The sequence below is a fragment of the Tamandua tetradactyla genome, chromosome 3, assembly GCF_023851605.1.
Source record: "Tamandua tetradactyla isolate mTamTet1 chromosome 3, mTamTet1.pri, whole genome shotgun sequence".
Taxonomy (NCBI): domain Eukaryota; kingdom Metazoa; phylum Chordata; class Mammalia; order Pilosa; family Myrmecophagidae; genus Tamandua; species Tamandua tetradactyla.
In genome coordinates, this window is record NC_135329.1 from 217,413,311 (window position 1) to 217,425,190 (window position 11,880).

General features: G+C 49.6%; 1 pseudogene; it reads right to left on the reverse strand.

The window, feature by feature from the left end:
- Positions 1–7,392: 7,392 nt before the first annotated feature.
- LOC143676675 (golgin subfamily A member 2 pseudogene) lies at positions 7,393–11,497 on the reverse strand (annotated as a pseudogene).
- Positions 11,498–11,880: the final 383 nt, after the last annotated feature.

Genomic DNA, 11,880 nt, shown 5'->3' on the forward strand with positions numbered 1-11,880 from the left:
GAGCTGGCCCCAGTGGGAAGTGAGCAGCCGGAGACCCAAGGGGGCCACAGGCAGCTGCTGGCAACAGGACACAGCCGGGCGGGAGAGTCACAGGCAGGGAGCCGTGTCCTCCTGCCGCCCTCCTGTCTCCCATCTCCAGCCCCAGGCTCTTTGCAAGTAGCTGGGGGAGACAAGTAGCTGTAAGGAATGCATAAGGGGGTGGGTGAGCAGCCCGGGGCGGGGGGGGGCGAGGGGGCCAGTATCTGTGGGAGCAAGTAGCTGGGGAGGCAACTAGGTGGAGGGAGGAAGTACCTGGGGAGGGGAGTAGCTGGGGGGCAAGTAGCTTGGGAGAAGATAGCTGGGGGGTGAGTACTTAGCGAGGTGAGTAGCTGGGGGGTGAGTAGCTGTGAGGGATGTTTAACTGGGGGGACAAGTAGCTAGGGAGGCAAGTAGTTGTGAGGGGTGTTTAGCTGGGGAGGGGAAAAGCTGGGGGAGAGTAGCTGGGGGGTTGAGTAGGTGTGTGGAATATTTAACTGGGGGGCTGAGTAGTTAGGGAAGTGAGTAGCTGGGGGGTCGAGTAACTGGAGGGTGAGTAGCTATGAGGGATGTTTAATGGGGGGGCAAGTAGTTATAAGACACGTTTAGCTGGGAAGGCAAGTAGCTGGGGAGGGAGTAGCTGGGGGGTTCTCCTGCAGCTCAGGGTCTCTGGCCTCCTGTAACCCTGTCTTAACAGAGCACCCCCAGTTGGGTGGCAGTGGCTTGAGACAACAGAACTGTATCCTCTCCCAGCCCTGGAGGCGGGGGTCGGACATGGAGGTGTCAGCAGGGCCCCCTCTGAACCCTGCGTGGGCGAAAACTCCTGCCACTTCCTGGCTTGGGGTGGCGTCACCCCAGCCCCCATCCCAACAGGCGTGCCCCTCTGGGCCTACTGGCCTCTCCCTGTCAGGACACCACCAAGGGGCCAGAGCTCCCACTCCCCCTGCCCCACCTGCACATGACCAGCTCCAGTGCAGAGCACGTGGGCTGAACGCAGCCCCTTCTGAGCAGTGCCCAGGACGGCACCACGTCCCCGGGGCCATCCCCCTGCAACAGGCACCCTTGCACACCTTGCGCTGAGCATCAGCGCTGCCCCTTCGCCTCTCCCTGGGGTCCTGTCACCCCCTGAGGACAGGGAGCCTGTGTCGAGGGCAGTACCCCCACCCCCAGTGCTGGCGGCCTCAGGGTCCACGCAGGGGCCCAGCTGTGGGGCAGGGGGCGCCCCCGGGTCGTGGGAGCAGCACCAACGCCCGTGCTCTGGGTCGGGCGGGCTCCTGGCGCCCCTCCCGGTGGCCTCGGGAACCCCAAGAGTGGCTGGGCCAATCTTGGCTGGGAGCTGGCGGCCCTGTGCTGTCCGGCCAAGGTGGCCTGTAAGCGCGGACACGAGCTTGCACCTGCACAGAACCTCTGGGCTGGGCCAGGAAGGACCTGAGGGGTCCTGTCGGGGACACCAGCTCCCATGAGCCCCACAATCAGCGTCAGCTCTGCCGCCTGATCTGCTTCTGGAAAAGCCCAAACTCCAGGCCATGACCCACGGGCCCCAGTACAGCCTCCGGGAGCCCCTGCTGATGGCGGGCCCAGGCCCCCAACCGGGCAGGGCCCTGGGGGTGCCCACCTGGGGGCCTGGGGGCTGCCCTGTTCCTCTCCTTTGCACCTGTCCGAGCGATTGATGACCTCCCAGGGCCCGTCCCCAAGCCCACTCTGCCCTGTGTCCAGTGTCCTGAGCTCACCATGGTCCCAGCAGTGGCAGTGCCCCAGGGCTCTGCCTTGTGCTCCTTTCCCAGCCTGTGGCTTTGAGCATGAGGAAGGGTCTCCTGTCCTGGGGCCAGGTGGGCAGGGCTGGTGGAGGGTGCTGACCGAGGGAGCACATGGGGCAGCTGGGTGCTCTGTGCAGGTGCGCCCAGCTAGTTAGTGTAGAGCCAATAGCACCACACGCCAGAGGTGGCCTGCCCTGGCCCAGGAGGGGGCAGGGAACTGGGAGGGCAGAGACTCCATCCCCTCATCCCCACTGTCCCTACCCCATACCCACCTACCCTGCCATTCCCACCTGGGCTCATCCAGCACCCCCACCTGTCCAAGCAATAGGAAGTGCAGAGTGTGGGGTCTGTGCCCCCTCCCTCCCCCAAGGTCACACGGAAGCGTGTCTGTGGTCACGCCAGTGGGGTTTCAACCCTGCTGTGCACATGGGAGCAGGGGTGGGGCAGGAGGTCAGAGGAGAGGAAGGAAGGGGCAGCTATGCCATGCCATCCCAATGCCCAGTGCCACTGGGGCCATGTGTTGGGGTCTCCTAAGAATGCTCAGACCGAAGGAGAAGTGTTTCTCCTCGTTCCCTCTCCATTGGCTGGGGGCGGCCCGTGGGGTGTTCACTGCCGCCACTCCCAGGTGAGGCCGCCTGCTTGGCTCTGGTCTCAGAGAGGCTGGGCAGCAGGAAGGAGGGGCACTGGGGGTGAGGCGCACAGCAGGGGGAATAGCTTGGGTGTCTGGGGTTGGGGTCCCAGGGGCTGCAAGGAAGTGGGGGAAGCCCCTGACTCAAGCCTAGGGCTGGGTCCCCAACACACCATGTGTCCTGAGGATGTGGGGGCCCAGCTCTTAAAGTTGGACAGGAGCCAAGGCCTTGAGCTGAGTTCACGTTGTGGGGACCCTGCGGCCTATAAAATGCAGAGATGCTTTCCCTCCACATTGTCCACACCAGCACTTGGGAAAGCCTGGCTGCACCAGGCTGGTGTCTCGAGTGGTACCTGTGAGTCTGACCCTGTCCACAGCCCCTGTGCCAAGACCCTTGACCTCCCAGGCTGGGGCCGTGCTCGCTGTCCACATTTACAGGGGAGGAAGCTGAGGGTGCCCTCCTGCCTGGAGCCATGCAGCAGGTGAGGGCAGAGGGCAGCCTCCCCTCGGGTTCTGGCCTGAGGTCCCAGCCCTGGTAAGACCTGAATTTAGAGGACTCTGGGGCAATGTGAAGTACATGGAGGTACCTGTCCCCTGTGTGAGTTCTCACCCGTGAGGGCCATAGGTGTTGCCTGTCTGCTGTGCAGACACTGGAGAGCTTGGGTTTCAGGGGCTATGTCCTGGGGCCCCCTTTAAAGAGCTGCCCCACTAGTCCCCCGAGGGTCTCATGGGGTTACTGCCACTAAGGGCCAAAGTTTGGGGCTTCCCCTATCCAGGTGTGTGTCCTCAGGATGCCTAGGAAGCTCTTCAACATGGAACTCTTGAAAGACAACCAAAGGGTTAACTGAGTTTGTCCACAGCAGTCCAGGGAGTTCCTCCATTCCTAATTGCCTGAGGGATCTGGGCTGTGGGGGATGGACACCCACTCCAGAAGGAGGCCAGGGGTCCTGCCAGGCTCTTCCTCCCCTTTAGGATCTGCAAAGCCCAAGGCAGAGGCCCCAGGCAGCCCTGAGTGCTCAGCCCACAGAGGTACAGCTGCAAGTTATGCAAGGAAGGTTCCACATAAGAAAATCAATTACTGTAATACACCATATCAAGAAATCAAAGCAGAAAAACCACATGATCATCTTGATTGATGCAGAAAAGGCATTTGACAAAATTCAATATCCTTTCTTGTTGAAAACACTTCTGAGAATAATAGAATGGAACTTCCTCAACATGATATGAAAAACCCACAGCTAACATCATACTCAATGGGTAAAGACTGAAAGCTTTCCCTCTAAGATCAGGAACCAGACAAGGATGCTCACTGTGGCCATTGTTATTCAATGTTGTGTTGGAAGTTCTAGCCAGAGCAATTAGACAAGAAAAAGAAATACAAGGTATCAAAATTGGAAAGGAAGAAGTAAAACTCTCACTGTTTGCAGATGATACGATACTATATGTCAAAAACCCCAAAAATCCACAGCAAAACTACTAGAGCTAATAAATGTGTACAGCAATGTGGCAGGTTACAAGAGCAACACTCAAAAACTTTACTGTTTATATAGACTAGTAATGAGCAATCTGAGGGGGAAATCAAGAAAAAAAATTCCATTTACAATTGCAACCAAAAGAATAAAATATTAGGAATAAGTTTAACTAAGGATACAAAAGACCTAAGCAATGAAAACTACAAGAAATTACTAAAAGAAATCACAGAAGACCTAAATAAATGAAAGGGCATACCATGTTCATGGATTGGAAGACTAAATACATTTCAGATGACAATTCTAACTAAATTGATTTATAGATTCAATGCAATACCAATTAAAATCCCAAAAACTTACTTTGCAGAAATGGAAAAACCAATAACCAAATTTACTTGGAAGGGCTGGGTGCCCTGAATAGCTAAAAATATCTTGAGAAAGAAAAATGAAGTTGGAGGTCTCACACTACCTGACTTCAAGGTTTATTACAAACAGCATGGTATTGGCATAAAGATAGATATACTGACCAATGGTATCAAATAAAGTGTTCAGGTATAGACCCTCTCACCTATGGACAATTCATCTTTGATAAGGCAGTCAAGCCAACTCACCTGGGACAGAATAGTCTCTTCAATAAATGGTGCTTGGAGAATTGGATATCCACATACAAAAGAATGAAAGAGGATCTATATCTCAGCCCCTATATGAAATTAACTCAAAATGGATCAAAGACCTAAACATTAGAGCTAAGACCACACAACTTTTAGAAGAAAATGCAGGGAAATATCTTATAAAACTTGTAGTAGGAGGCAGATTCCTAGATCTTATGCCCAAAGCACAAGCAGTGAAGAAAGAAATAGATAAATGGAAACTCCTCAATATTAAACACTTTTGTGCATCAAAGAACTTTGTCAAGAAAGTAAAAAGCAGCCTATACAATAGGAGACAATATTTGGAAACAACATATTGGATAAGGGTCTAGTATCCAGAATATGTAAAGAGATTGTTCAACTAACAACAAAAAGGCAAACAACCCAGTTACAAAATAGGCAAAAGTCATGAACAGATACTTTTCAGAAGAGGAAATACAAATGACTAAAAAGGCACATGAAAAGATGCTCAACTTCCCTGGCTAATAGGGAAATGCAAACCAAAGCCACAATGAGATATCATCTCACACCCACCAGAATGTACATTATCAAAAAAACAGAAAATGACAAATGCTGGAGAGGTTGTGGAGAAAGAGGCACATTCATCCACTGCTGGTAGGAATGTAAAGTGGTACAACCATTGTGGAAGGCAATTCGGCAGTTCCACAGGAAGGTTAAGTATAGAATTGCCTTATGACCCAGCAATACCATTGCTAGATATCTGCTCAGACGACATGGGGGCAAGGACACAAATGGACATTTGCACATTAAGGTTTATAGCAACATTATTTAAGATTGCCGAGAGATAGAAACAGCCCAAATATCTATCAACAGATGAGTGGCTAAAAAAGCTGTGGTATATATATGATGAAATATTATGCAGCTGTAAGACAGAATAAAGTCATGAAGCATGTAACGACATGGATGGACCTTAAGGACATTATGCCGAATGAGATTAGCCAGAAACAAAAGGACAAATAGTTTATGGTCGCACTGATGTGAACTCATATTAATGAGTGAACATGGAGAATTTCAGTTAAGAACAGAGATTATCAGGAGATAGACATAGGGTAGAGATTAGGTAATTGGAGCTGAAGGGATACATACAGGTTGTGCAATAGGACTGATTGAAAAAATTCAGAAATGGATAGCACAATACTACCTGATTGTAGCACAATAATATACGTACATTGAATGAAGCTGAATGTGAGAATGATAGAGGGAGGAGGGCTGGGGGCACATATGAAGCCAGAAGGAAAGACAAACCATAAACACTGAGATGGTATAATGTAGGAATGCCTAGAGTGGACAATGATAGTGACTAAATGTGCAAATTAAAAATATTTTTGCATAAGAAAAAAAAAAGAATTCTGTCTACTGGGCCCAGTGATTAGAAATGGTAGACACGGAGGAAATGCTGTGGAGTAGGCATGTTTGCTCTGAGAGAATTCCCCAATTAAAATAATTTTTCCAGTAATGCTTTTGTAATGGTAACCACAGTAAAAAAAAATCATTATTAAAATACAAATAGTCTTGAGGTTGGGGGAAATGATAAGATCTAATTATCATATTTCCATTAAGTAAGAGAAAAATTGTCCTTGGGATTTATGGTAATATTTCGTGGATTTATGCTTGGGAATAAAGCAATTGTGTATTTTCCAGAGTTTAATGCTTCTGACGTTGTTCAAAATTTTAAGATATTATGGGGGGAAAAGGAGATTGCTTTTTAACTTCCAATAGTAAAACGGAGCATTATACCTATTAGATTGAAGATGGTAAAAAATGTAATATTGTGTATAATGAAATTATTATTTTGATAAACTTTTTAAAAATAATAATGTTTTGTAGGATGTCCAAAGACAGAATTGAAGATCTTTTTGGTAATTTGAGGTATGTGGGTATATAAAGTATTCAGGATGTGCTTTGTTAAAGAAAAGGGTATAGCTTTGTACATGAAAATGTGGAGGGCAATCCCTGAGTGACCATGGAAAGTTGTGGAAGTTTGGGAAGTGAATTTTGTTTGTCCTGGAAAATGCTGACTAAAAGTTGATAAGCTTGTATAAGGGAACATGATTTCATAAATGTTGGGTTTCAGTGTGTTAGAATCAATATGGAAAGTTGTAGAAGTTGTGAAAGGGAATTCTATTTGTTGTAATTGATACTAACCAAAAAACTGATAGGCTTGTTTACAATATTTTGTAAGAGTCTTTCACGTCAAACTGCGTATTCATAAAAAAATGGAGTTTAATTTTCTATGTTAAAGTAATGCAGATTATTGGTCTGATCTGAATGAAAGATTATAAAAAGCTTTCTTAACTATCTGAGTACTCTGAGTAGAAGACAGTTTCTATGCCATATCAGAATAAAATTCCTTATTGAGATTTAGCCTGATCTTATTATCCATTAATTTAGAAGACATTTTATTGTCACTTTGGTTCAATAAGGAACCAACGATTGTTTCACAATAACCCATTTTTTTATTCAACACAGTGTTTCAACCTGACAACTTTTGACATGTTTTGCCCTCCTCAAATCAAACACTAAAGGCTGTCATTTATTTAAAACTGTTGTAAAGGTTTTGTTCCTTTTATTATTATTTTTTTAACTTGAACACCAGTGTTTATGGCAGCATTATTCACCATACCCAAAAGATGGAGCACAAATGTCGATCAACAAGTGAATGGATAAACAAAATGAGTACATGCACACAACAGAATGCTGTTGGCCATGAGAAATAGGAAGCCATGAGACGTGCTGCAACATGGAAGAATTTGAAATATCATGTACAGTGCGACAAGGAAGACACATACAGACAAAAATGTTATGATACTTAACAGCATTTACTAGAAATGGTAAATTCACAGAGATAGCAGATTACAGATTACTCAGGGAGGGCGTGATGGAGGGATGGGTAAGGGAGCATATCTGCAACAATTTTCTAAAAATTAAATTAATAAATCCATTACATGTTCACTTACGATTTCTTTGATGGCTGAATCCATTTATTCAGAATGAAAAGTAAAATAAAAATAACCATTGTTATCACTAGGGTACTACACCCTACCCCCTCCTACCTCTGTGCTTTTCCATATGTCAATAAATAAGTTTCCCCATTCCCCTAATACGGAGCCCCACACTCCATTAGCCGGCTCCAGGCTCCGCTATCATACACGGGGCAGTCCTCCCTCCAGGTTATACAAAATGTCACACCGTTACAGTATGTACACTCTGAGGGGACACCAGTCTCACCACCAGCTCATGCCCTTGCCTGAATCAATGTGTGAACAGTGCCCAATAGGGAAGCTGAAGAAAGTGGCACCAGTGTCCCCACCAGTGCCTCTAAGAGGGGATTATGAGCCCCTGAGGATAAAGACTGGATCTGCCCCTCTAAACGGGATGGATGAGTCCCGATGAATAGGGGACTGCTTGGTAGAGGGTTTGAAGGCCACCTATGAGCCTTGGCTCCTTTCAAGAGGCAGTTCTTCAAGGGAAGCTGCATTTATTGAGCCTGTGTCTCTCTTTTCTTGCCTCTTTTTTAATTTTTCTACAAGCAGTTTTCCACATGGAAATGCCCTGCCTTTTCTCTATATGCTTGGTTTTAAAATTTTTAAAACATTTATTTTTTACTTTTCGGTCTTTTTTTTTTTAATTTTATTGGAAGTAAATACTCATACTCTAGAAATTAAAACATGGTCCTAACTGGCCAAGGTAGCAAGGGGTCTCTGAGGCACAACAGAGCCCCTCAGGGGCCCCACCTTGCTACTCTAGGGATAAAGGGTGGTAGGAAAGGGGGGCAGGGAAGGGGGTGGGGAAGGAGTGGTAGAGAAAAAGTGGGGGCCTAGCCCCCGGCCCCAGTTCCCCAGGTTTAGCCAGTCAGAGACAGGCTTAGATGACCAGCACCTTCACTTGTTCATTCTTCTCAGGCCGGTAGAAGAAGCGGATGCAGGGATTACTGCCCAGGCCATGGTGATCCTGGGGGTATTGAGTCTCACGTAGCAGTTGCATTTTCTGCTGGGCAGTGGGAGTCTCTGGAACAGTTTGGCCCTGGAGGGCCTCTCCCTTTACAGGTCCCACATCATTTGCCAGGTTCACCGCGTGAGGGTCCTGGCCGTTGTCAGCGCCAAGCTCCTGGGTGCCTGGGAGCGCTGTTGTGGCCTGACCAGCAGGGCTCTGGGCAGCTGCCAGAAACTTTCCATGCCGTCTTTTGCGCTCAGCAAGAAGTATTTTGTTGAGCTCCTGCATCGCGAGGAGTGTCACCTTCATATCTTCCTCATCATTTGCTAAGCAGGTCATGTTCTTCTCTTTTGCATGGTGATGCTCATTCATTACTGCCATCTGATCTCGGTCGAGGGCCATGCACTGACCAATTGCATCCATCTCTCTGGATAGGTGGATGTAGCGATCCTCCAGGTCTTCCATTCGATTCTTCAAATGTAGTTTCTCTTCCATAATTTCTGCAAAGCAGTGCTGCAGCTTCTTCACAGCCCCTTGCAGAGCCTGATTAATGTCCCCTGATACACGTTCTCCACCAGTCCCGGTGGGAGGGGCCGCCTCTGGCTCATGCTGAAATGAGGTCACCTGGCGTGCCAGGTGCTGGCAGCATAGCTTTTGCTCCTTCAGCTGCCTCCACAGACATGCCAACTCTGCTTCAGCCCTAGCTGTGGCCGATTTCAAAAATGCCTCCATGGCCTCTCGACTGTCTAGGTCTTCAGGGATGCTCAGCTCTGGATGCTGATCCTCTTCGTCTGCTTGCTCGCTCTCTGCAGCATTTCCTTCCCCAGGCAGGGTCAGGAGGCCCAGCTGGGCCTGCAATTGTTGGTTCTGTTGATGGGCAGCTTCCAGGCACTCCTGTGTCCCCCGCAATTCCTGGCACATCCTCTCAGCCATCACCTTGCTCTGAATACCCTCGTGCTGCAGCTTTTCCACTACCTGGGTCTGCAGCACTAACTGCTTTTGCAGCATCTCCTTCTCGGTGGCTAGCTGCTGATAGGCAGCCATGAGCTGCTGCCAGGCAACTGTATACTGCTGCAGGTGGCTCAGGTACTGGTCACGCTGCTCTTGCAAACACTGAGCCTCTTTGCTCTTGAGCTCCACCGTCTCTCTGAGCTCTGCCAGGTGTTCCTGCAGCTCTCCCAGCCTCTTGACCAGCTCTTTCTTCACATGCTCTTCTGAATGCAGGGCACTGGTGACCTCCACATTTTCATTGCTCAGCCTGATAAAGCCATTCTGTAGTTCTTCCAGCTGCTCCTTGAGCTCACGGTTTTGGGACAGAGCGCGGCTGATGGTGACGCGGTCGCTCTCCGTGGTCTCCAGAATGTGTTTGCGATCTGCCGCCTGCTCTTCCCAGAGCTCAGCTTCCCGCTGCAGCTGCAGCAGCCTCCCCTCCTGCTCCTGGTTCAGACGACTTAGGCCCTCATTGTCCTTCATCTGGGCCTGCAGCTGCCCGGCTAGGTGCTCTAGGTTCTTGTGCAGCTTGCTGATTTCTGCTTGCAGCCACCGTTCCATCTCAGAGGGTTCAGCTGCGGGCTTCTGGGGTGGGGGTGCAGCTGTCTCATTCTTCAGTTTCATCAAATTGTCCTCTGATTTCTGCAGCTTCTCCTCTCTCAGTGTTCTCATCTCATCTGAAAACTCCTGCACCTGCTCTTGCCAAAAGGCAGGCTCTTTTCTCAGGGCTTCGGCAATTGTGTCTCTCTCTAGTTGCATATTTTTGAGAGTTCCTGTCAGCTGCCCCACATGTAGCTGCAGCTGTGCCTGCTCCTCCAGGGCCTGCTGTAACTGCCAGTTGCCGTTAAGATCTCCAGGCTGCAGCGATGATGGTTTTGCAAGGTCTCTCATCTGCAGCTTCCTGTGCAGCTCCTCCATCCCATTCTCCATGAGCAAAGCCCGAAGTTTCTCTTCCAGTTCTGAGTTACTTTGCTTCAGGGCCTCATTGTTTTTGCTTTGTTTATAGAACTCTCCTTTCAGGTTTTCATGTTCTTCGGTTAGCTCTTGGTTGGTCCTGTCTGCCCGCTTCTGCTGAGCAGAGACAGCGGACAGGGTCTGCTCCAGCTCATTTACACGTCACCTTGAAAACTGCAGGTGACTTACAAGATCCTCTGCCTCTCCTGCTTTCTGCCTGAGAGCCTGTTGAGTGTGCCTAAGGGCCGTGTGTAACTCAGACTTCTCAGATACTAGAATTCTAATTGTCTGAGTGTGTTCTTGCAGCTGTTGTCTTAGAGCTCCTTGCTCCTTTATCAACTTTTGTTTGAACTCTTGTTTGACTTCCTCCAGTTGATTCAAAGCATCTTGTTTCTCTTGGCTCAACTCTTGTATCTTCTTAATGAGTTGATTGTGTGCAGGACTGCTGGAATCCAGGGCTAGTGATGGCTCTTTGTATTGGTTCTCTAGGTCCTTCATGTCATTTGAGGATGACTGGTCCTTCCCGCTGATGTTGGATGACGACTCGGGCACGAGACCATGAATGGGTCTTGAAATCTGTTGTAGGCTCTCAGTAGATGTCATAGTCTTGTTTTCCTCCAAGGGAAGAGGACCATTTTCAGCATCATCGTTCTCAGGCGATGCCATGTCACTAGTACATCGGGAACTAGCACAGGCGAGATGGACACTGCCAGGAGGGGTGGTGTCATCGGCAGGTGAAGCAGCAGTGACGCGGTCTTTGGGCGCATGCTCAGGCGAGTGGCCGCCCGACGGTGTTTCAGGGCCATGTTGCATCTTTTCTTTCTTCTTCCCTCTTGGTGGAATGGGAAGATTGTTTCTCAGCTGAAATTCACGTAACATTTTTCTGGCCAAGGCCAATTTCTGCCATCGGGCTTCTTCCAACATCTCGGGAAGGGGAATTGCGCGAAACTTCTTCCTGAGCGCAGCCAATTTCTGCTGTCAGGCTTCTTCCGACATCTCGGACAGGGGAAAGGGTCGGGGGAGCGACATCATGGAATCCAGCAACGACTGCGGACTTGCATCCACTAGCTACCGCAGCGATGTCGGACTGAGCCAGGGAAGGGAGGGGCCAGGGAGGTGCTAGGCAGCATGGAATGTGGGCGTGGCCTCAGCCTCCCAGCCTATTGGGCGATGAGAAGAATGAAGGTGAAGGGGGCGGGGCCTGGAGGGTGAGGTCACAATGAAGGCTGCCCATGGACTCGTTTCCACCCACTCGGGGGGAGGGGTGGCCATTGTCTCTGCCCACCTCTGAGGGGCGGGGCCAGGCTGTCTCCTCCCACCATGGGGGCGGGGCACCGCCACTCCCTCCTCCCACTCCCGGATGCCCCCGCCCTCAGGGTGCAAGAGCAGCTCCCATCATGGTGGCTGTTCATTTCCCACGCAAAGTGTCAGTGACTTCAGCTCCCTGAGGCCCATCTGTGCCT